Source organism: Odocoileus virginianus, chromosome 1 (assembly GCF_023699985.2).
Source record: "Odocoileus virginianus isolate 20LAN1187 ecotype Illinois chromosome 1, Ovbor_1.2, whole genome shotgun sequence".
NCBI lineage: Eukaryota > Metazoa > Chordata > Mammalia > Artiodactyla > Cervidae > Odocoileus > Odocoileus virginianus.
In genome coordinates, this window is record NC_069674.1 from 96,277,168 (window position 1) to 96,303,199 (window position 26,032).

Here is a 26,032-nt window from a genome sequence, read left to right on the forward strand (position 1 = left end):
GGGTCTCAACGAGTCGACACAACTGAGTGACTGAACTGAACCCTTAAGATTATATTAATAAAGACTATTAAGTAAGACAGAGTGTGAAAGATTACATTTTACATGTTGCAAAAGGGAAAAGGGACAATTCTTGGATTTGACAGGCAAAATTTGGAGAATGTTTTAAGGGTCTATGAAAATAGCCACTTACGTAAATAAGAACAATAACATCTTCTATGTCATTAGAGAAAAACACAAAGCCAAGACATTATCCACAGGAATGAAAAGAATATAAACTAAAAGGAGGCAAGAAACTCCAGGAAGCCTAAAATAAAATCTAATATATTTTAAGATCAGACATATCAGCTATTTTGATAAATGAGTTTTACAACCCTTTATTGAAGGACAAATATTCCCCTCCATTAACCAAAATATAAGACTTATACTTTGTCATGCTGCCTATCATACTAGCACAAAATTCTATTTTCTTCACAGCACTTACTACTATTAGAATTATTTTACTTGTTTATTGCTCAGTTCTCTGCACTAGAATATAAGCTGCATAAGAAAGGACCATGGCTGTCATGTTAATGCCTACACTGTTAGGGGGCTCCATAAATATGCGTTGAATCAATCAGTGAATGAGTGAATGACTAGACATCACAAAGAAAGTTAAATATAAAAAGGCAAAGAAAAAGAAAATAGAGGTTACAATTAAAATGTCATGTAAAAAGTAATAGTAAAATACTTTAAAAATATGTAGAAGAAATATACTGTAGTGAGAAAGGGTTATTATGGGATTATATGTGTGTAAAACTTTTGAAAATTGTAAAGCACTGTAGAATTAAAAGAATCTTTCATTCAATTGTAAATAGACTGTTGAATGAAAAATAAGAAAGATTCTCTATAGAGAGAGAGAGAGAGAGAGAGAGAATACATTTTGTTGTTAATGAAAGACAAAATCAATAATGGAATTTAAAAGTCCCCAAATCTTGATATATCAAATTCTAGGATTTACATACATACAAAGCAAAATAAAAACATAGAGATTCAAAGGTACCATTATACGCCAGTCAGGATGGCTGCTATCCAAAAGTCTACAAACAATAAATGCTGGAGAGGGTGTGGAGAAAAGGGAACCCTCTTACACTGTTGGTGGGAATGCAAATTAGTACAGCCATTATGGAAAACAGTGTGGAGATTTCTTAAAAAGCTGGAAATAGAACTGCCATATGACCCAGCAATCCCACTTCTGGGCATACACACCAAGGAAACCAGATCTGAAAGAGACACGTGCACCCCAATGTTCATCGCAGCACTGTTTATAATAGCAACCCAGATGCCCATCAGCAGATGAATGGATGAGGAAGCTGTGGTACATATACACCATGGAGTATTACTCAGCCATTAAAAAGAATTCATTTGAATCAGTTCTAATGAGATGGATGAAACTGGAGCCCATTATACAGAGCAAAGTAAGCCAGAAAGATAAAGACCATTACAGTATACTAACACATATATATGGACTTTAGAAAGATGGTAATGATAACCCTATATGCAAAACAGAAAAAGAGACTCAGATATATAGAACAGACTTGTGGACTCTGGGAGGAGGCAAGGGTGGGATGTTTCAAGAGAACAGCATTGAAACATGTATATTATCTAGGGTGAAACAGGTCACCAGCCCAGATTGGGTGCATGAGTCAAGTGCTCGGGCCTGGTGCACTGGGAAGACCCAGAAGGATCGGGGTGGAGAGGGAGGTGGGAGGGGGGACTGGGATGGGGAATACATGTAAATCCATGGCTGATTCATTTCAATGTATGACAAAAACTACTGTAATGATGTAAAGTAATTAGCCTATTAAAAAAAAAAAACAAACAAACATAGAGATTCAGACAGAAAATGATAGAATTATAATGCTGATGAGTGACTAACAGTCACAAATACACTTCTCATAGTCTAATAGTCTTTGACAGATTAGGTAGATAAAACATAAAAATATAGTCTATCTGAATAATTGACCCCCATGAATGTATACGTGTGTGTGTATTTTATATGCATGTAAATAGTGTTTTCTAAGTATACATATGGACTTCCCTGATAATGCAGTGCTAAAGAATCTACTTGCCAATGCAGGAGACATGGGTTCAATTCCTGGGTCAGGAAGATCCCCCAGAGGAGGAACTGGCAACCCACTCCATGATCCTTGCCTGGGAAATCTCATGGGCAGAGTAACCTAGTGGGTTATATATAGTACATGGGATCGCAAAAGAGTTGGACATGACTGAGTGACAAAACAACAAGGATACATATACTATTTAAATTAGAAAATAATCATTACTGAAGTACTTGCTAGATTCTATCTGGAAAGTTTTTGACAAGCTTTTCTTACCCGAAAGCTGTTAGAAAAATAATTCACGGAATTGAAATAAAAATTTATAATAAATGTAAATTTTTCTAGATGGAAAAAAATTTAAGTGTATGGAAACCATTACTGCAACTGGTCTATCATTTTTGTATCATGTCATATTAACTAATACTTTCTAAGTAATACAATCTCAAACAGATAAGTGCAGGAAAATCTCATAAGCCTGAATAGGTAGAGAGAAAAACTGAAGAAGGCTTTCTAAAGACACGAGTGTAGTACAGTTCTATAGTTACAAGTAATGACTTTTTTGCATAAAAACTATGTTAAATTTGATTTCAGAATGCTGTGTGCAATTCCATATACTATGCCTTGAGAAATGAAAGGGAAAGAGTGAAGGTAGCATTTATTGAGCAAATATGTGTTGTTCTGAGGTATAACTGCATATAATAATCGGTGCCTAAAAGTATGGCTGTTTTCATCCATTCAACAAGTACCTCCATGGAGAAGGAAATGGCAACCCACTCCAGTATTCTTGCCTGGAGAATCCCATGGACAGAGGAGCCTGGCAGGCTATAGTCCATGGGGTCGCAAGAGTTGGACATGACTTAGCAACTAAACCACCACCAGTGTGATGAGAAGCCTGCACCCCACAATGAAGAGCAGCCCCTGCTCACTGCAGCTAGAGAAAACCCACATGCAGCAACAAAGACCCAGCACAGCCAAGAAAAAAAAAAACTAGCTTTTAGAAAGCTTGGGGAAAAAAACAGTAAGTACCTCCTGAGTCCCTCCACTCCGCCAGGCATTAATAAGCACTGGGAAGGACACAGAATACAATCATGTGACGTAGATCACCTAACAGCAGATGATGGTAGCTAATATGAGAAAAAGAAAGCACAAAGGAGGGATGGAGAGATTTGGGGAGTTACAATTCTAAACAGTCAGAAAGGCTTTCCTGAGAAGATGTGAAGTGAACAAATACCTGCAGGAGATGAGGGAAGTGTGTTCCAGGCCAGAACAGCCCATGCAACAGCACAGACATGAGGCAATGAGGCTGAAGTAGCCTGAAAAAGGACTCTGGGAGTGGGGGAGCAGCTCCTGGGAGAGCAGACTGTGTGGGGCCTTCAGTTTACGGTCAAAGACTTCGGCTTGTAACTGAAAGTGATCTGCCTCATGCTTGAAAAGAATCACTATGTCCTTTGGATTGCTGAGAACAGGGCGCCAAGGATGGAATAGAGAATTAAGAAGCTACAATAGTAATCTAGATAGGAGATGGTGATTGCTTGGACAGAGGTGGCAGTGAAGGGACAAGAAGTATAGATTCTGGATGTAACTGAAGGTAACTCAGCAGAATTTGCTGGTGGGTTAGATGTAGGCACGAGCGGTAAGAGGAGTCAACGTAACTCCAAAGATGTAGTCTGAACAGATGGAAGGATAAAGTTTCATCATTTGCATTAGTTATGGAAAAGGTGACTAGTATTACTCCAAAGCTCACAGTCTTTCCACAATGCCTCAGTACGAGAGAAAAAAGGCAACCAAAATTATGTGCATAGAGCATCTACCATATGGATTATAGACTTTTTCATTTTACAAATGAAGGTTGAGAAGCCTTTTTCTCAAAATAATTGGTATTTCTCATAATAATTAGTTTCCTGAACTATGAGAATTCTTGTTCAGTGACATAGTGAAACCTGAAAATGTTAAAAGACTGAAAAAGGATAGGAAATTTATGGATGACAGAATCATATCAGGTTATCCAAGGAAGTTAGGGGTATTTGGGTAAATCTCCATATTCCTGAGGCTGATAGTAAGATAAATGGTCCACAGGACCTCCTTAAAAACAGTGTTTGACAGAATGAGATGGAGCACAGACTTTTCGAAGATTAGATATGAGAATACTATTTTGCTCTGGCTTCTTCATTCCAAGTGTTTCAAACAGAAACTTGAAAAACTAACCACCAATGTCCTAGCTGCTTTTTGGTGACTAAAGATATTCTTTGAGTATACACACAGAGTTATGTTTTGGACATTTATCATGTATGTATAGCTTTCCAATTCGTTTTTCGTAGGATAAAGGTTAATAGGCTCCAAGAAATGTACTTGTTTAATTTCTTCAAGCTTTCTGTTTATATTCTCTCATTGGCCATGTTCATAGGTTGCCTCAGCAATACAAGTTGATTCTGTTGTTGAGATAAAATATAATTATTTTCCACTAGTCTTAGTGGAAACATTACACTGGATATCTAGAATTAATCTTCTCCTGTCCCGCTATCTTTGTCTATTTGTATAAACATGCTATCCTGTGATAATTCCCAAGAGTGAATTCTCTTCAATCTCCCCCGCTCCTGACATCACTATTTCAATGAAAGCTACTTCCTTCTTTCTTCCCAGTCATCTTGACCTAGCTCCTTCCTGTGTTTCAACTCTATGTCAGGACAGCTGCCAAGATCAAGAAATACTAACTCATGCCTCATGTATATAATAACTCTTTTTCTCAGTCCCAGTGGTAACCCTCCAGAGATGACTCTGGTCTTAATTTTGGCGACACCTCTGAATGCAGCTCCCCTCCTCGAGTCCGTCTGGGCTGCGCTTTGTCTAGCATGCTGGGGCTGGCTTAATTTTAAAGCATGGCTCTGGTAATTTCACTATCAAAACCAGGCAATGGCTTCATGTTGACAGCTGAATTACATGTAACTTTTTGTACCTACCTTTCAGGGCCCTCCACAATGTGGCTCCAGCTGTCTTTCCAGTTTCATATCATACTATGTCCCTTACAAGGTCACTATAGCTCTAGCAAAATCAACCACTCTTCCCTGAACCTGGCTCCATTTTACCAGCTTGGTGCTGGGCTTCCCAGGTGGCTCAGCGGTAAAACAAACAAAACAAAACAAACAAACAAAAAAAAACCTGCCTGCTGATGCAGCAGATGTGGGTTTGATCCCTGGGTCGGGAAGATCCCCTGTGGAGGAAATGGCAACCCACTCTAGTATTCTTGCCTGGAAAATCCTATGGACAGAGGAGGCAGGCAGGCTGCAGTCCACAGGGTCGCAAGAGAGCCACTAAACGACAACAAATCTCTGCTTAGACAAAAACTTCCCCTCGTCTCTCAGACTTCCCTTCTTGTCTATCAAAAGTTGACCTGTCCTTCAAGTCCCAGCCCAAATGTGGCTCCTAAGAAGCATGTGCCGACGCCCCTGGCCTGATGAGTGTGATCACCACCTCCCCGCAACTCCATCCCCAAACCCTGGACAGTGCTGACTGCAGTCTGCAGGCCTGAGCACCTTTCATATCTTCAACACTTAATTCTAAGCTCCTGGAAGATAGCAAGTGTCTTGTCTATCTCTGAATCTCCTATGGTGGTAGGATCCTGCCTTACATAAAGTCGAGTTCAAGGATTATCAGTGACAAGAAGTGTTAAAGAGTAGGTATCTTTTTAAAGGCTGTTTTTAAACTTAGCATTAAAAGCTGTGACCATTCCCCTCTCACTTAATAACAGTGGATCAGTGGAGACAAACAGATACAAGAGTATCTCCCTGGTCTCTTGAGTAATCTTTCTACTCTCTTGTATAAATAGAATTTACATTACAGTGATTAAAAGTCCCCTGTAAAATGCTGTCATGAGGCCATATCTGAGAAGAGAGGATGAGTGCTAATCTGTTCCTGACGCACTCTTTAGTGAGTAAGGACAATATGAGATGATCTGTCTGGATTAAAGACAGACAGGAAATGGGGTTTTCAAGGCAGAAAAAAATTACCACCCCCCCCCACCCAAAAAAAAGATGTGTCACAAAATGCAATCTGTGGAAAATCTTTCAGCTGAATGTCAAGATTAAGAAAAATCAATAAAACCTTTGAAACCCAAACTATGTGAAAGGCTTTTTAGGCTTGATGGCAAAAGACAAAGGTATGGCTTCAAGAACATAAAATCTTTCTCTAGCAACCGCAAAAGCAATTCTTCAACATTCAGGAGCCTTCATGGCCCCAAAATATGCTTAGCACAAACTGCTTATTACACAGATAGGGACAGTCGAGATTCAAAGGGCCTGCGTTTCCAAAAGGACTTTTACCAAGGCTGTAATTAGTTGTTCTGGCAAAAACTGCATACAAGTCTAATTGCACACACAATTTGCTAATTGTATCTTCAAAATAAAGGGTGAAGGGTTAATTGTATCCACATCTGGCCACAAAGAAAGAGATCGTCCTTTGAAAATATGACCCTACACTCAGATGAAAATTTGCATTAAACAACCATCCCTATTACTACTAATAATTATAATAATATCACATGCTTACAAATTGATACCTTTCATCCTGATCCTGAAAACACTTTACAAACATTAATTAATCTCACAATACTCTTATGAGATACGAAAGGCAATTATCCCCACGGTGTCAAGGAGGAAATACAGGAAAGTTAGGTAATTGTCAAACAGACACAAAGGGAATTGGATTCTCAGTCTCTGGCTCTGAACACTGACCCTGGTCACCAGGTAGGGTCCATGGTTCACATAAATTAGTAAAAATGAGCCTGAAAGCAAAGGCAAAACTAAGTAACCACATTTCAGAAGAGTGAGACAGGTCTTTGATTTAGACTCTACTGTGACTTCTTTTTATTCAAAGGAAAATAGCATCTAGAATGGAGCCAACAAGGAGAGCTTTTTGGTTTTTTGGTTTTATAATCATATATTTCAGATAATCAAATATGATAATCATATGATGTGTCCCCAGTGAATGATACATTCAAAGCTATGTAACAGGAGTAAGTTCCCACAAGGGATGGGTACTTAGAATGTTCTGGTTGTAGTAGCTGTGAGATGAGGACATGCTGGACATAAATACATGGGGTGAGGGACTAAAACAGAGAAAAATTAATGTTACCTTAATTCTAACTGTCGTGAATTTACTAGCCATCTGTATGTCTTCCTTGGAGAAATGTCTGTTGAGTTCTTTGGCTCATTTTTTGATTGGGTCATTTATTTTTCTGGAGTTGAGCTGGAGGAGTTGCTTGTATATTTTTGAGATTAATCCTTTGTCTGTTGCTTCGTTTGCTATTATTTTCTCCCAATCTGAGGGCTGTCTTTTCACCTTGCTTATAGTGTCCTTTGTTGTGCAAAAGCTTTTAAGTTTCATTAGGTCCCATTTGTTTATTTTTGCTTTTATTTCTGAAATTCTGGGAGGTGGGTCATAGAGGATCCTGCTGTGATTTATGTCGAAGAGTGTTTTGCCTATGTTCTCCTCTAGGAGTTTGATAGTTTCTGGTCTTACATTTAGATCTTAATCCATTTTGAGTTTATTTTTGTGTATGGTGTTAGAAAGTGTTCTAGTGAATTTACATCAAATTACTAGTTAGGAGCATTCAATTTATACCAGCCCAAAGCATCTAACTGAGTACAAATAAATTTCCTGAAAAATGTGTATCATTAATAGTATCTCCTTTAAGAATTAGAGAGATATGAGGATTCATTTTTAACAGCCACAAAACATATATTTTAAGGACTGACTTATAATTATTTTTATAAATAATATAGCAAGGGGGATGAGAATACAAGTTTTTCTTTCTTTCTTTTTTTTTTAAAATATAAAGCTCTGACACCCTGTACGGAACAGACCAGGAAGGTGAAAGTCAGGAGGCAGAAAGATCTGTCAGGACGCTTTGTAATATATCGGCTGAGGGATGATGAGGGTCTGATCTCTGATCTTGGCACAGGAGAGGTAAAAGAGAGGACAAACAATAGAGTCTCTGACAGCACCTAGTGAATAATTAAATGTGAGGAAAAGGATGCACTGCACATGACTCAAACCCCTAAATCCTACGCGACCAAGGGCAACCAGAAGGCTGATACTGCATGTTTGACCTAATGTCATATTGGGACAAGTATCAGCAGGATTAACGTATCATAAATAGTTTTCATAAATGTCAATCGCGTGTTGCAGGTGTGCCTGCTCAGTTGTTCAGTTGTGTCCGACTCTTTGCAACCCCGTGGAGGGGTCGCATAATGACAATAATGAGCCCGCCAGGCTCCTCTGTCCGTGGGATTTCCCAGGCAAGAATACTAGAGTGGGTTGCCATTTCCTCCTCCAGGGGATCTTCCCAAACCAGGGGTCAAACCCTCATCTCTTGCATGTCCTGCACTGGCAGGTGGGTTCTTTACCACGGCGCCACCTGGGAAGCCTAAATATTTTTCATCAGTAAATACTGTATCACAAATATTTTTCATCAATGAAAGGCATAAAACATTGTTTTTTAAAGTAATATCATAACATGAAATGTATCTTTTTAAAAATAAAAATGAAACGTATTATTTTTCAGCCAGACTCCACAGATATGAGAAGTAAAGGAAGATTATGTCTCTAGTACAGGTTTCTGCATTCTCTTTGCTCTATTCATTCACATTTATAAAAAGGAAAATAAGCTTTAGTTTTTTCTTTCCCAGATATTCAAAGGATCTGTACCCACTAAGGTCCTTATATCTCCCTTCCACATTGCCAAAGACAATGTAAAACTCTGATCAAAAGAGAAGTTTAAAAATTACTGATTGAATATATTTAAAAATTAAACAAAATTTTAAGTCAAATAGAAATCCCCCAAACAGGGAGAGTTATTTTTGTTAGTATTAGACTGCCTGTTAAATGCAGGTATGTGAGTGATGGCTGCTGTTTATTAAATGACAACTTAAACATTTCACCAGGAAAAATCCATTTCCCAAATAATTTACACTGATCACCACACTTGTTATGAAAAATTGCTAGCCACTATATCCAAAGACAAATCCTCATTAGCACTAGAGCTAAGAACTGCTATTGAAAAACATTTTCTTGAAAAAACAAGAAAATGTTTGGGAGACATTACAGTTCACTTAAGATGTTTCCTTAGGAAATGATGTGACTATATAGTCAATGTTATATAATTAGAAATTCCTCCCCTTGGAACAATGGTCCATCTTTGTGTTCTGAAGAGAAACCCCTGATTTTTATCTACCCTAATTTAAAGACAACATTATTGTCAGTGACATCCTAGTCACATACAAAATCAAGGTCAAGGTTTCAGATTTGACATCCAAAGCCCTGGATGATATGGACCAATGGACTTGTAATCTTCATTCCTCTGATCCGGTCAGTGATTCCCGAGGAATGAGGATCTGTACCAGCGGCTGTGCAAGGGCTGAGGAGGAGGGCGCCTAGGAGGCTGGGGTCCAGCTTTGGGGGGGCTTCATGGGCAAGAAGACAGGCAGAGGAGAGGGCAGGGCAAGTCAAGGGCACCGCCTTTCTTTTCCGGGTCTAAGGCTTCAGGGGCGGCCCCCAGCTGCTACCTGTGCGAGCAGTGTGTGCACACAGGCCCGCGTGAGCGGGGCCCCTGGGGGGTGACCTGGCTGCCCTGAGCTCAGAACCAGGGGCTCTGCGACGGCCGAGGCAGCGCTGCCGCCCCGACTGTGACCTAGTGACAGGGACTTGGCACCTCAGTGTTTGAGCTGAGTCGATCTGAACTCAAGCTGTGACCTGCAGACGTCTCACTTTCCTAAGGGTTGGTTTTCTCAACTGTAAAAACGGGGAGAATTAAATGATATACACATACACTGCACTCAGCACAGTACCTAAGCATAGGAGAAAAGCAATAAATAAAAGCGTTTATCATTAGGACTGAACGTGAATCCAGAACACCAGAGCTCTAGGGAGCAATCTTCCAAGCTCTTCCATCCATTTAATCAAACAGCAACTATCAAAAACCCCTATGCTTCTTAAAACACTAGGTTGAAAATTCTAATATAAAATTCAGTGAAAATATTTTGAATTTGATAAAAGGTTTTCAAAAGTACTTTTCCAAAAAGACGGCAGTGGTGGATGGCAAAGAAACACTTTCATTCCACCACTTTCAGAACACTATTCAATAATCTGACACATTCAAAAGAAGAAGACAACACAACACCAGAAACGGCCATACAACTTCCTGAAACAAATGCTTGTCAGAAAAGTCATCTAAAAAAAAAAAGAAAAGTCATCTATACCATTTTGCTTAAAAACTGGTTCTATGTATTCTATTTACTTATTTAAATATTTTTAGTATTTTAAAATACTTATTTATAGTTTTATACATCTGAGTCTCTTTTTCTGTTTTGCATATAGGGTTATCGTTACCATCTTTCTAAAGTCCATATATATGTGTTAGTATACTGTAATGGTCTTTCTCTTTCTGGCTTACTTCGCTCTGTATAATGGGCTCCAGTTTCATCCATCTCATTAGAACTGATTCAAATGAATTCTTTTTAATGGCTGAGTAATATTCCATGGTGTATATGTACCACAGCTTCCTCATCCATTCGTCTGCTGATGGGCATCTGGGTTGCTTCCATGTCCTGGCTATTATAAACAGTGCTGCGATGAACATTGGGGTGCACGTGTCTCTTTCAGATCTGGTTTCCTTGGTGTGTATGCCCAGAAGTGGGATTGCTGGGTCACATGGCAGTTCTATTTCCAGCTTTTTAAGAAATCTCCACATTGTATTCCATAGTGGCTGTACTAATTTGCATTCCCACCAACAGTGTAAGAGGGTTCCCTTTTCTCCACACCCTCTCCAGCATTTATTGCTTGTAGACTTTTGGATAGCAGCCATCCTGACTGGCGTATAATGGTACCTCATTGTGGTTTTGATTTGCATTTCTCTGATAATGAGTGATGTTGAGCATCTTTTCATGTGTTTGTTAGCCATCTGTATGTCTTCCTTGGAGAAATGTCTGTTGAGTTCTTTGGCCCATTTTTTGATTGGGTCATTTATTTTTCTTGAGTTGAGCTGGAGGAGTTGCTTGTATATTTTTGAGATTAATCCTTTGTCTGTTGCTTCGTTTGCTATTATTTTCTCCCAATCTGAGGGCTGTCTTTTCACCTTGCTTATAGTTTCCATTGTTGTGCAAAAGCTTTTAAGTTTCATTAGGTCCCATTTGTTTATTTTTGCTTTTATTTCTAAAATTCTGGGATGTGGGTCATAGAGGATCCTGCTGTGATTTATGTCGGAGAGTGTTTTGCCTATGTTCTCCTCTAGGAGTTTGATAGTTTCTGGTCTTACATTTAGATCTTTAATCCATTTTGAGTTTATTTTTGTGTATGGTGTTAGAAAGTGTTCTAGTTTCATTCTTTTACAGGTGCTTGACCAGTTTTCCCAGCACCACTTGTTAAAGAGGTTATCTTTTTTCCATTGTATATCCTTGCCTCCTTTGTCGAAGATAAGGTGACCATAGGTTTGTGGATTTATCTCTGGGCTTGCTATTCTGTTCCATTGATCTATATTTCTGTCTTTGTGCCAGTACCATACTGTCTTGATGACTGTGGCTTTGTAGTAGAGTCTGAAGTCAGGCAGATTGATTCCTCCAGTTCCATTCTTCTTTCTCAGGATTACTTTGGCTATTCGAGGTTTTTTGTATTTCCATACAAATTGTGAAATTATTTGTTCTAGTTCTGTGAAAAATACTGTTGGTAGTTTGATAGGGATTGCATTGAATCTATAGATTACTTTGGGTAGTATAGCCATTTTGACAATATTGATTCTTCCAATCCATGAACACAGTATATTTCTCCATCTGCTTGTGTCCTCTTTGATTTCTTTCATCAGTGACTCTGGGAGAAGGCAAGGGTGGGATGTTTCAAGAGAACAGCATTGAAACATGTATATTATCTAGGGTGAAACAGATAACCAGCCCAGGTTGGGTACATGAGTCAAGTGCTCGGGCCTAGTGCACTGGGAAGACCCAGAGGGATCGGGTGGAGAGGGAGGTGGGAGGGGGGACTGGGATGGGGAATACATGTAAATCCATGGCTAATTCATTTCAATGTATAACAAAAACTACTGTAATGATGTAAAGTAATTAGCCTCCAACTAATAAAAATAAAAAAAAAAAAAGAAGAAGAAGCAAACCATAAAAAAAAAAAAAATCTAGCACAGAAAATAAAATATGGTAGGCATATATACACACACACACATTATATATATATAGACACATATGATGTATATATTTCATTAAATAGCTGAAGGAATTATCTTGAAACATCTAATCTATATTTGTTAGTTTTTTAAAAAAGTAATTCAAAAAATATATTTCACTTAAAATATTTATTTATAGTTTAAAAATTGACCTATGCTTTTAACTCGATACATATATTTGAAGGAAAAATTTCACATCAGTATCATAAATGTAAAACCAACTTTCCTTGCCAGCTAAAAGATAACTTAAGAAAATGGTGATATTAATGTTTTGCAATCAGTGAGTAGTGTAAGAGATATCTGGCTCAATGGATTTGGTGTTTCAGACAGACTGGAGGTTCTATATCCAGTAAGATAACTGGTTTTTAGTTGCTAAATTTGGTTTTTAGTGTTACTGTGAGCAAGCAGGAAAAATTTCAATCCACACGTATATCAGGTTCTGATCACAAAACATTGCATTTTCCCTCTGAAAAACTTAATCTGACTTGGACTTTTCTACTTCTTTATGGATTTTAAAATTTTAGTTATCTTTTAGTTGGCAAGGAAAGCTGGTTTGACATTTATGATGCTAGCATGAAATTTTCTCTTTAAATACATATATATATCGAGTTAAAACTTGCATCGATTTAAAATACTAAAAATATTTTAATAAGCGTATAAAATATATTGATGTAAGTGCCCTAAAAACAACAAATGGTACAGGCTGGGGGTGGGCAGGTGCTGTCTCCACCATTCTTGTTGGCCTGTCCCATTCTATTCATCTCCCACTTTTTGCAGAAGGTCCTCCTTGGCTCCTGAAGCCATGGTCATGACTCTCTGAAATGTGAATGTTTTCTAGAATTTAGTCTATATTATATGATTTCATTTTTACCATATGATTAGCACATAATCATATGCTCTAATATACCATTTTTTAAATTTTCACATGTCTGTGTCCTGGACTATTAGACTGATAAACAACTTGTGGGCAAAAATAAATTCATTCATCTCTGTGGCACTGAGCAAATGGGGCATGCTGTCAAAGGAAATTCTATTATAATATTAACTAAAATAAACCAATTTTTAGTTTTAAGTACCTATTTGAATGATCCCATAAAGGCAAGAACTAACAGATTATCTGCCCTAATCTGGACTGGTATAAGATTACTAGTTACATACCTTGCTTCCTTAGTTATAGATAATATATCATGGCAATGTGCCTAGCTTCCAACATTTTCCCACCATTCCTGCTGGTAGAGATGGTCAATGAGATGCTGTTGGATGGGGCTTCTGGAAAAGCCATTTAAAAGGAGCTTGCTTTTGCTTCAATCCCCTCCTTCTGTGGCTGGATATGCATGGCCATACGATAATGAAGAGGCAACCTGGGTTACAGAAGCCACATACTAAAGGTGGTCGAGTAGAAAGAGAGAGAGTCTAGGATATTGATGGTGTCATACAGTCATTATACTGGCTCTCAATTGTCTAACTTAGGACATTCTCAGGTGAAGAAAAATACACACTTAATTTGTTTAAGACACAGTTTGAGTTTCCACTGCTGGCAATCAAATGCAGTTCCTGATTCGTGCACATGTAGACTCATTACAGACAGTCCTACGTAATACTATCTGGTGGTGGGTGGGTGGTTTAGTCTCTAAGCTGTGTCCAACTCTTGTGACTCCACAGTTTGTAGCCTGCCAGGCTCCTCTCCTCTATCCATGGGATTTTCCAGGCAAGAATAGTGTAGTGAGATAGCATGTCCTTCTCCAGGGGATCTTCCCAATGCAGGGATCGAACCCGTGTCCCCTGCATTGCAGGCGGATTTTTTTACCACTGGGTCACCAGGAAAGTCCCTGGTATACTGAGGGGTGATTAAAAGTTCTCCAGCTTTCTCAAAAACACCTTTTTGAGATACAGTATATCATGATATACTTCCAATAAAGTATATCATGCCAGTGTTATTCCTTCTTTGGTGTTAGGAGAGGAAAGCATCTGTTAAAATGAACATATTGTCAGAGAAAGAGTTACACTTTAGGTTATCAATATAACTGAATATCTCATTGTGAATTAATTTATGAATTAACTTGCATGATTTGTTAGGCCCTGAGGGGATGGAATACAAGATAGCTGAGTTTTCCCGTAGGAAGACCAGTCAAGAAAGGAGCAACATCCGGCTACTATATTAAGAATCTCTTCTTCCCTCTCCTGGCTCCTGAAGCCATCCTCATCCTCTGACTGCAGTCACACTCCAAAGACATGGACAGGCGATAGGGGTGGGAGGTACAAAAAACTGAGAGATACAGGACCTAATGGGAAAGGGTCCCAAAGGCAAACTCAGGCTTACTACACAAGGCTGCCGATTACCTCCCCTTTCTATGGGAGTACTTTATTTATTAAGAAAATTCCATAGCTAGTAAATAGCATTGGTAGATTAGCTGTTCGTTTGAAAATTAAGAATCACTCCTCTTTTCACCCATTAATGTGAAATAAAGGACAAAATGGTGGTAGTGAGCAGCTACAGCACAGGACCAGCTCAGCGGCACTGCCTCTACCTATAGCTTTTACCAAGTAGGCAGCGTGCAAACACCTGTCAGTTACTTGCTATATTCTGGGCACTGTGCGAGAAACTGGAGATTCGGATGATGATGATGAATTTTCTTCAAAAAAACCTGCAGACTTCTACAGGAGACTGACAAGTAAATAAACCAATACAACACACTGATGTATACGACACCACATCAGTGTGTACAAGAGATGAAGTAGGAGAAGAGAATTCACTTTAAGGATGGTGAGGGTGACAGGGGAAAAGTCTCACAGGGCAAATGATGTCTATTCAGGGCTTTCAAGTACAAATGGGGTTTTGCTAGGGAGGTAAGAGGGGTTGTGCATTCTAGGCAGAAGGAAGAATGCATGCAATGCTGGAATGAATTAGCACAGTACATGAATTAGCATGGTACATTCGAGGACCACAAATATTTGTTACTGCTGAGGCATCAAGTGCTGAGATAGAAGTAAAAGAAGTGGAAGAAGGCAGAGCCCAGTTCAGAAAGGGCACCGAATGCCACGCTCATCAGTGTGGACTTTATATGATGTTAGGCACTGGAGTTAAGCCAGCAGTATGCCAAGATTCATATTTTAGAAAAATCACTGCTAGTTGTCAGTTTAGAAAAGAGCAAGGCTGGAAGGAGGAACATCACCTAGGAAACTTTCATAATTATGCAGATGACAAGACATGAGGTTGTACATGGTAAAGGTTCGTCTCTGGTTCTCCAGTGTGGAAGGTGAGGGTGGGGGAAGAGAAGGAAGGGAACATCTTTCACCCGGACCGCGGTGTCCATTCTGGAAGAGTCACTTTTCATCCACCTGCCCACCCTCTTTACAAAGCACAAAGGAAATTATGTTCTCTCTGAATTCACTCTTTTGAAGTTTTTTTCTTTATCAGCAATTATACTGCTAGAGATTTCACACTAAATGAACCAAAAATAAAGGCAGGTTAGAAGGAGAATCAAATTCTGCTTTAGGTGTCCTCTTAGCTTTCAGAATTGCATTACCACTTTTTAAGAGAGCATTTCCTTCTTTTTTAAAATTAAAAAGAGGAGAGATGAGAACAGAGCATACCCCTTCCTGTCTTCCCCTAAATATATGGATGAATGAGAAAACAAGCTTGAAATACTTTGACTCGCAAGGAGCCACAGCTTATCCTGATATTGCTAAGAGCTGGGTGGAGCAGGATGACCAGCAAACAGCACAAGGGCCAGGCGCAGACTGACCTCACCCAGCGCAGAAGGGCTCTGAGTTAATAAGAGAAATGAGTTATGGTTATGGTTGCCAGAGTAAATGTAGGTGATTTTTTAAAAGTCTAAGGATGATACAGATATTACATAGCACAGTTCCCTTCTCCAGAGGATCTTCCCAACCCAGAGACTGAACCCAGGTCTCCTGCACTGCAGGTGGGTTCTTTATACCATCTGAGCCCCCAGGGAAATACATGAGACAAACATACTGAAAATTCGGTTGTTTATCTGAAATTCAAATTTATCTCAGCATTCAGTATTTTTATTTGCTAAATCTGGCAGTTGTAGTTATGGTACTACTTTAAGGGGAGAAAGATGGCTCAGTTATGGTCTATGCATCTTACGTGTGGCATTCTGGTTCCTTTTATGCAATAGGAATAGCTACATGTAAGGGAATTCTGAAACACAACAATATAAAAACGTGAGCATCAATGGCCAACAACTTATAAACACCTTATCAACAATATTGGAAATTTCATCTTGGTTGTTTAAAACAGCAAAGGTGGAGGACTTCTAACTAATGAAACAGTACATTACCATTTTTAAAGAGAGAATAAGTAATGTTCATTGAAATAAATATTACAACTTCAAAGACAAGTATTTCTAAAAAGCAAACCCACAAGAATACAGAGGCATAAAAACTTTTCAAAAGAGATAACATTGAGGGGGAAAAAAAGTATGTTAACAAAGCATACTTTCATGATAAATGACAGAAAAGAGATCCACCCCAGAAAGTTTTTCATGTTCAGGGAGGTCTTACTAATATGTCCTCAATTGACTGCCAGGAAAAGAGAGTGACAGGGCTATCTTTGGAATCCCGGACAAGGTGGAGAAGCCCTTAACGTCCAAACTGGGAATCTTGGAGCGCTGCACTAAGGCATTGTGGTATTTTTTTTTTCAATGCACTCTAAGCTCACTTTTATTACTTCCAGACCTCCTTCCTCATTAAGGCACAGATATAAAAACTGGGAGCTACTTATAGAGTAGATACCAAATAGTCTGTCTGCTGGTGAGATACAGACCGCCACCTTGCATGCAGAACAGCTGGAGGAAAAAAGAGCCCTTATTCATCAAATTTAAAAAGCACTCTCTCATTTCATGCTAATTGTATGGCCTTTTGCATGATATACAAAAGATTGCCTAAGATGAAAGGAATTGAAAAGAAAACTACCAGTCTCAGAGGTTTTTTGGGGGAACAAGATTAACTTATTACTTTTTGAGAGAAAGTAAATGACTGAGTAATTTAAGTATTACATTTATTTTCACAGACTGACCTTTCCAGGTTTTATTATTATCAACATCTATCCAACTGCCGCTTCCTGCCTAACATAATGTGACTTCACTCTACTGATCTCAGGGCTCCCAAACCCTTCAGGTTAGTATCAAATAGTTCATAAATTAAAATAATTTAAAATAAAATGCATACAGATTTTTTATGATTTTTTTTTTTTTTGCACAAAGGAAAAAGGCTGATTATTCATAAATGTTTGCTTCCCAGATCCTGCAACATGTAGGTTCTGCTTCAACTGGTTTCTTACAAAAGAGTGATCGCAAAAACTCATTTGCTGTTATCAGTATTTATTGTCAATAATAACATGATAATAAGTGACAATGTTATTCAAGGGTTGTAAATAAGATGATGAGCTGTGATAATTTATGACATATTGTAAATTATGGTATAAGGTGATATACGAACTGGGTCTTTGAAAACCTGCATGAATTTAGGTCTATGTTACTGTAAATATCAGTCCGTCATGAAAAACCATGTAAAAGCCATCAGGGGAAAAGGTGTAAAGCAGAGAAACAGTAGGTGCAGTTCATTCATTTGGACACAAAGCAGCAATTATTCCTTCTAGAACTATCTACCAATTGGTATCAGTCAGCTGAATCAGGGTTGGCAACTGCAAAGAACAGCGGCTTCAATGTGCAGCCCTTGAAAAAAGCAAAAGAAATGATCGGGCTTCCCAGACTTCCAAAAGCATTGACTATTCAAGAGGTTAAAAACTGAACTAAACAGGCTAATAATTAATATTTACTACACAAACTAAGACTTTTTTAGTCTATTAGACTGGCACTGTCCAGTAAAACTATAAGGCAAACCACATTTGTATTCTAAACTTTTCTAGTAGCCACAGTAAGAAATTTAAAGGAAACAGGTGAAATTCATTTTAATACTTTATTTTCCCCCAATGCAATATATCCAGAATGTTATCATGGCAACATGAAATGCACATAAAATACCACTGAAATATTTAACAGTCTTTCTCTCACGCCACGTTTCTGAAACCCGGCACGTATTTTACACTCACAGCACATCTCAGACTGCTGGTCACATTTCACATGCTCAACAGCTGCATGTGGCGAGTAGAGGCCACGCACGGCAGTGCAGTTACAATTTCACAGCTTTGGGGCGGAGAGAGGCCGTGTTCTTAATCACTACCTAGTGTTTTCCTGTGAGTCAAATCTCTAGCCACTAGTGAGCTTACTTATCCTTTGTGTTAATGAACACAGTAAAAACACAAAAAAGCTATACCACTAGAAACAGGGATTGTATTCTAAGAGGCTATGCTTAATTTTCATTGAAAACTAGTTATTTCTTAAACTACTTGCTTTCTCTGGCCACGTTTCTATTCCTGCCACAAATTTCAGGAGTCTGGTTTTTCTCTGAGGATCAGCCACATCACCAAAGATGAATTGAAATTTTGAAATTGAAAAACTGAAATTTTGCCACTTGAACAGAGTTCCGAAAAGGTAAATTATATAATTCCTAACTGGTTTATGACTAATTGTTAAGAACCATGGATTTCCTCATGAAAAGAGTTCCAAAAAAATCAAGAAAACTGAAAACAAATAAGTACTAAAATACACTAAATTCCAGACTAACAAGCATTTCGGCTCTTGTGAAACTACAAAGGACCGCTTAAGGGCTTGCATGCAAAACTGAAACTCAACAAGCCATTTTCAAGAGCTGAAGCAGGGATGATCGTTAGTAGAAAAATAAGCGACAGAGAGGTACCAGTATTTAGTCCCCAAAAATGAATATTCAAGATGTAAAATACTTAACAACTTTTGTTAAACAATGAATGTCAGCTTATATTTTTCTTCTTTCCCATTTTTTAAACTAATTTACTTTTTATTGAAGGATAATTGCTTTATAGAATTTTGCTGTTTTCTGTCAAACCTCAACATGAATCAGCCATAGGTGTACATATATCCCCTCCCTTTTAAAACTCTCTCCCGTCTCCCTCGAGGTTGATAGAGAGCTCCTGTTTGAGTTTCCTGAGCCATACAGCAAATTCCCGTTGGCCATCTATTTTACATATTACTCTTTCCATACATCTCACCCTCTCCCCACCCCCATGTCCATAAGTCTATTCTCTGTTTCTCCACTGTTGCCCTGTAAACAAATTCTTCAGTACCATTTTTCTAGATTCCATATATATGTGTTAGAACACGGTATTTATCTTTCTCTTTCTGACTCACTTCCCTCTGTATAATAGGTTCAAGGTTCATCCACCTCATTAGAACTGACTCAAACGCATTCCTTTTTATGGCTGAGTAATATTCCATTGTGTATATGTATCACAGCTTCTTTATCCATTCATCTGTGGATAGACATCCAGGTGGCTTCCATGTTCTACCTATTGTAAATAGTGCTGCAGTGAACAATGGGATACATGTATCTTTTTCAATTTTGGTTTCTTCAGGGTGTATGGGAGAAGGCAATGGCACCCCACTCCAGTACTCCTGCCTGGAAAATCCCATGGACAGAGGAGCCTGGTAGGCTGCAGTCCATGGGGTTGCTAAGAGTCAGACACAACTGAGCGACTTCACTTTTACTTTTCACTTTCATGCACTGGAGAAGGAAATGACAACCCACTCCAGTGTTCTTGCCTGGAGAATCCCAGGGATGGGGGAGCCTGGTGGGCTGCAGTCTATGGGGTCGCACAGAGTCGGACACAACTGAAGCGACTTAGCAGCAGCAGCAAGGTATATGCCTAGGAGTGGGATTCCAGGATCATATAATGGTTTTATTCCTAGTTTTTTAAGGAGTCTCCATACCGTCTTCCACAGTGGCTGTATCAATTTATATTCCCACCAACAGTGCAAGAGGGTTCCCTTTTCTCCACACCCTCTCCAGCATTTATTGTTTGTAGACATTTTGATGATGGCCATTCTGACCAGTGTGAGGTGATATCTCACTGTGGTTTTGATTTGCATTTCTCTACTAATGAGCGATGTTGAACATCTTTTCATGTGTTTGTTAGCCATCTGTATGTCTTCTTTGGAGAAATGTCTGTTTAGGTCTTTTGTCCACTTTTTGATTGGGTTGTTTTTCTGGTATTGAATTGTGTGAGCTACTCGCATATTTTGGAAATTAATCCTTTGTCAGTTGTTTCATTTGCTATTATATTCTCCCATTTTGAGGGTTGTCTTATCATCTCACTTATAGTTTCCTTTGCTGTGCAAAAGCTTTTAAGTTTAATCAGGTCCCACTTGTTTACTTTTGTTTTTATTTCTGTTACTCTAGGAGGTGAGTCATAGAGGATCTTGCTTTGATTTATGTCATCAAGTGTTCTGCCTATGGTTTCCTCTAAGAATTTTATAGTTTCTGGTCTTACATTAGGTCTTTAATCCATTTTGAGTTTATCTTTGTGTATGGTGTTAGGAAGTGTTCTAATTTTATCCTTTTACATGTAGCTGTCCAGTTTTCCCAGCACCATTTATTGAAGAAGTTATCTTTGCCCCATTGTATATTCTTGCCTCCTGTGTCAAAAACAAGGTACCCACAGGTGCATGGGTTTATTTCTGGGCTTTCTATCTTGTTCCATTGGTCTGTATTTCTGTTTTTGTGCCAGTACCATACTGCCTTGATGACTGTAGCTTTATAGTATAATCTGAAGTCAGGAAGGTGGATTCCTCCACTCCATTCTTCTTTCTCAAGACTGCTTTGGCTATTTGGGGTCTTCTGTGTTTCCACATGAATTGTGAAATGTTTTGTTCTAGTTCTGTGAAAAATGTCATTGGTAATTTGATAGGAATCACATTGAATCTATATATGGCATTTGGTAGTATAGTCATTTTCACAATATTGATTCTTCCTACCCAGGAACATAGAATATCTCTCCATCTGTTTATGTCATTTTGATTTATTTCATTAGTCTTATAATTTTCTGTGTACAGTTCTTTTGTCTCCTTAGGTAAGTGTATTCCTAGATATTTAATTCTTTTTGTTGCAATGGTGAATGGGAGTGATTCCTTAATTTCTCCTTATTTTTCATTGTTAGTATATAGAAATGAAAGTGATTTAACTTTGCTAAATTCGCTGATTAGCTCTGGTAATTTTCTGATACTATCTTTAGGGTTTTCTATGTTTTGTTTCATGTCATCTGCGAACGGTGAGCGCTTTACTTCTTCTTTTCCAACCTGGATTCCTTTTCTTTCTTCTTCTTCTCTGATGGCTGTAGCTAGGACACCCAGAATTACGTTTACCAACAGTGGTGAAAGTGGACACCCTTGTCTTGTTCCTGGTCTTAGGGGGAATGCTTTCAATTTTTCACCATTGAGAGAAATGTTTGCTGTAGGCTTATCACATATGGCCTTTACTACGTTGAGGTAGGTTCCTTCTATGCCCATTTTTTGAAGAGTTTTAATCATAAATGGGTGCTGAATTTTGTCAAAGGCTTTTTATGCATCTATTGAGATGATCATATGGTTTTTATCTTTGAATTTGTTAATGTGTATCACATTGATTGATTTCTGCATACTGAAGAATCCTTGTACCCATGTACTAAACCCAACTTGATCATGGTGTATGAGCTTTTTGATGTGTTGCTGAATTCTGTCTTCTTTCACATTTATTGTTAGGAAATTTTAAGACTGGGTTTTGACTTGACTAATAGTTATAGGCAATGTATGAGAAACCAGAAAGTTACTGGAATTATACATTTTATAACCGACTCCAAAAGTTCTGGAGATAGAAACAAAATATTCCTGTTAGTCACTTATAATGAGATTAGGTAAGATATGTCAGAAAAACTAAGCATTCTCATATGCCACTCTTATCCACAGTTCATCCATAATTTAGCCTATATTTCTTGCATATTCTTCAGGTCTCACATTCTCCTGTAGCTCTTTCTTTACTAATAAAACTCCTTAACACTTACTTGATTAAGGAAAGTTGTAAGTAGTATGGCTAACTGATTCATTTGGTTAATTGATAGTTAGCTTTATGATGCCTTGAAATTTGCTTGAGGGAAGACTGCCTCTGAGAGACAGAATTATAGCTTCCAATTCCTGGAGTTCGACTATGGCCAGCCATCGTGCATGATATGCAATGACGAGCTTTTAGGTGTGTAACACAGATTTTTTTAACCACATCTTCCACAGAATAATATCTCCAACATTCTTAGACATGGAGAACAATGTTTAACAGAGTCTTGCTCCAAATAAATGTTTAAGAAATATTTAAACAAATAAATAGTTCAAAATGAACTTGGATAAGAAACTAGGGAATTATCTATTAACCAGGCTAACCAGGTTTTAGTTCAGTTCAGTTCAGTCGCTCAGTCGTGTCCAACTCTTTGTGACCCCATGAACTGCAGCACGCCAGGCCTCCCTGTCCATCACCAACTCCCGGAGTCCACCCAAACCCATGTCCATCGAGTCGATGATGCCATCCAACCATCTCATCCTCTGTCGTCCCCTTCTCCTCCTGCCCCTATCTTTCCCAGCATCAGGGTCTTTTCCAATGAGTCAGCTCTTCGCATCAAGTGGCCAAAGTATTTGAGTTTCAGCTTGAACATCAGTCCTTCCAATGAACACCCAGGACTGATCTCCTTTAGAATGGACTGGTTGGATCTCCTTGCAGTCCAAGGGACTCTCAAGTCAAAGGCTTTGGCGTAGTCAAGAAAGCAGAAATAGATGTTTTTCTGGAACATTCTTGCTTTTCGATGATCCAGCGGATGTTGGCAATTGAGAGAGGGGGTCAGGGGGCAGACAGACTGAAACTACAGTCAGGGACAACTAGCCAACTTGATCACAGGACCACAGTCTTGTCTAACTCAATGAAACTAAGCCATGCCATGTGGGGCCACCCAAGACGGTTGGGTCACGGTGGAGAGGCTGACAGGATGTGGTCCACTGGAGAAGGGAATGGCAAACCACTTCAGTATTCTTGCCTTGAGAACCCCATGAACAGTATGAAAAGGTTTTAGTTAGACAATGATAAAAATGAAAAGTTACTCACAGGATCTTTTGAGGACTAAAGAATGTTGTACCAGAAACTGAGTCCATTTTTCTTTCAGAGCAAAACTACAACTATTGAAGTTGAAAGCACAGAATCTGATTTTGGTTCTCAATGTCAACAGGCATGAGGCAGAAGTTTAAAACAATAAGTAACATCCTTGGAGATTTATCCAATTACCAATGGTGTACCACCTTCTGTTTGATTCAGTGGCCCTTTTGCACAAGTGTGATTTCAGAAGGTCGTCGTTGGTCTGGCATACAAATGTGGAAACTCTCCTTCACTGACTCTGGACTTGCACATTCACCCAGAGCAGGCTCCCAGGCACTGGTTACCTGAAATGCTGCTGCCACTGCTGCTTTCCTTCCACAGCCATTTATTTGACACTTATTATTTGTAAGTATTGCTTTTAGGCATTAGAGAACAACAGACTGGGTTAAAAATTGGGAAAGGAGTATGTCAAGGCTACATATTGTCACCCTGCTTATTTAACTCATATACATCATGTGAAATGATTGTACATCATGTGAAATGCTGGGCTGGATGACTCACCGGCTGGAATCAAGATCACCTGAAGAAATAACCACCTCAGATATGCAGAGATACTAGTCTAATAACAGAAGGCAAAGAGGAACTAGAGCCTCTTGATGAGGGTTAAAGAGAAGAGTGAGAAGCTGGTTTAAAATTCAACATTCAGAACACTAGATCATAGCATCAGATCCCATCACTTCATGGCAAATAGATGGGGAAGAAGTATAAACAGTGACAGATTTTCTTCTTTTGGGCTCCAAGATCACTGAGAATGGGTGACTGCAGCCATGTAATTAAAAGACACTTGCTCCTTGGAAGAAAAGCTTTGACAAAAGTAGACAGCATATTAAAAAGCAGACATCACTTTGCTGACAAAGGTCTGTCTAGTCAAAGCTATGGTTTTTCCAGTAGTCCCACATATGGATATGAAAGCTGGACCATAAAGAAGACTCAATGCCAAAGAATTGATGCTTTCAAACTGTGGTGCTGGAGAAGACTCTTCAGAGTCCCTTGGACTACAAGGAAATCAAACCAGTCAATCCTAAAGGAAATCAACCATGAATATGCACTGGAAGGACTGATGCTGAAGGTGAAGGTCCAATTCTTCAGCCCCTGATGCAAAGAGCCAACTCATTGGAAAAGACCCTAATGCTAGGAAGATTGAAGACAGGAGGAAAAGGGGATGACAGGGGATGAGACGGTTGGATGGCATCACCTGGTGTGCTGCAGTCCATGGGGTTGCAAAGAGTTGGACACAACTGAGTGACTGAACAACAACAATAATATATAAGACAGAAAAGATTGCAGCTTTTAACAATTTCAGATTCTTTCAGTTACTATTTGCAACTTGTCAGATACAGCACAATGTAAGGAATTTTTGAATGTTAACAGCATTTGATATATATTACAAACTGGGAATTAAAATTTTAAGGAGCAGCAATAATATCCATGGTTTGAAGAAAAATTTCGGATGCTTTTCACTCATTTTGCCAACTTCTTAATTCTTGTGCAAGAAGGTCCTGCACTATCTTAAATGGCTAAAGAAGGCAACATACGGGATGGGGAATACATGTAATCCATGGCTAATTCATGTCAATGTATGACAAAAACCACTACAATATTGTAAAGTAATTAGCCTCCAACTAATAAAAATAAATTAAAAAAAAAGAAGAAGAAGAAGAAGGCAACATACATACCCAAAACTAGTTAGGAATCACTATTTTAAAATGCTTAAAACATCATTTTAAAAGTACCATTTAAAATGTGTCTTCAGTCAGGAATGGATGCTGAAACAGCAAATACAAAGGAGAAACATCTGAAACACAACTGAGTTTTGGGGAAGACATAAAACATTACAGAACTAAGATCCTCTTCAGGATCTGGGAATCAGAAGCACTGCTGAGCTGGGACTGATTAAGACAACCTGAAAAACTAACAGAAACTATGGCAGAACCTGATGTAAATAACACAATTTGGAGAGATGGAATACTTTTACACATACACTCCCATTAATGCAGCATTCAAAAAATAAGGACTTTGCCCAAAGTTAGGCAGTTCCAGTCCTTAGGTAATAAGGGGAACAAGTCATTCTGCCTTTGGTCTAATCTCAGCACTCATTCTTGCAAGCAACTAATATTATACATTTACTGAGTGCCTGACACATGCCATGCACGATGCCAGGCACAGAGAACGCAATGCTGAATCAGCCAGGATACCCCCAGTCGTGATGCTTCTGGTCAGGACACAGGGAGCCAGAATACAGGCATGCAAAGGTGCCGAGAGAGCAGAAGAGAGGTCTTCATGCTGCCTAAGAAGAAGGGGGTGACAGAGGATGAGATGGCTGGAGGGCATCACCAATGCAATGCACATGAACTTGGACAAACTCTGGGAGATGGTGAGGGACAGGGAGGCTTGGCGTGCTGCAGTCTATGGGGCTGTAAAGAATCAAGACACAAGCTGGTGACTGAACAACAGCAACAACAAGGGAGACAAAGTTGGCACCCAAGAGGCCAAATATTTGAGCAGGAGTTTGAAGGGTGAGTGGCAACACTCAAAGTGTTCAAAAGGGGTACAGGATAAAGAAAGCAGTTCAGAGTCCCTCTGCTGTCCACCCGAAACTATCACAACATTGTTAATCAGCTATACTCCAAAGTAAAAAGTTGAAATGATT

General features: G+C 38.9%; 1 protein-coding gene and 1 long non-coding RNA gene across 8 annotated transcripts in view; one reads left to right on the top strand and one right to left on the bottom strand.

The window, feature by feature from the left end:
• LOC139036194 (uncharacterized) overlaps positions 1-26,032 on the top strand; it is a 192,251-nt gene that overhangs the window by 136,149 nt on the left and 30,070 nt on the right. For both annotated transcript variants that reach the window (XR_011488908.1, XR_011488907.1), the window contains exon 2: positions 17,354-17,460. This is a non-coding gene — a long non-coding RNA (uncharacterized lncRNA). The remainder of the gene's footprint in view (positions 1-17,353; positions 17,461-26,032) is intronic.
• UMAD1 (UBAP1-MVB12-associated (UMA) domain containing 1) overlaps positions 1-26,032 on the bottom strand; it is a 251,639-nt gene that overhangs the window by 36,583 nt on the left and 189,024 nt on the right. The window lies entirely within an intron of this gene.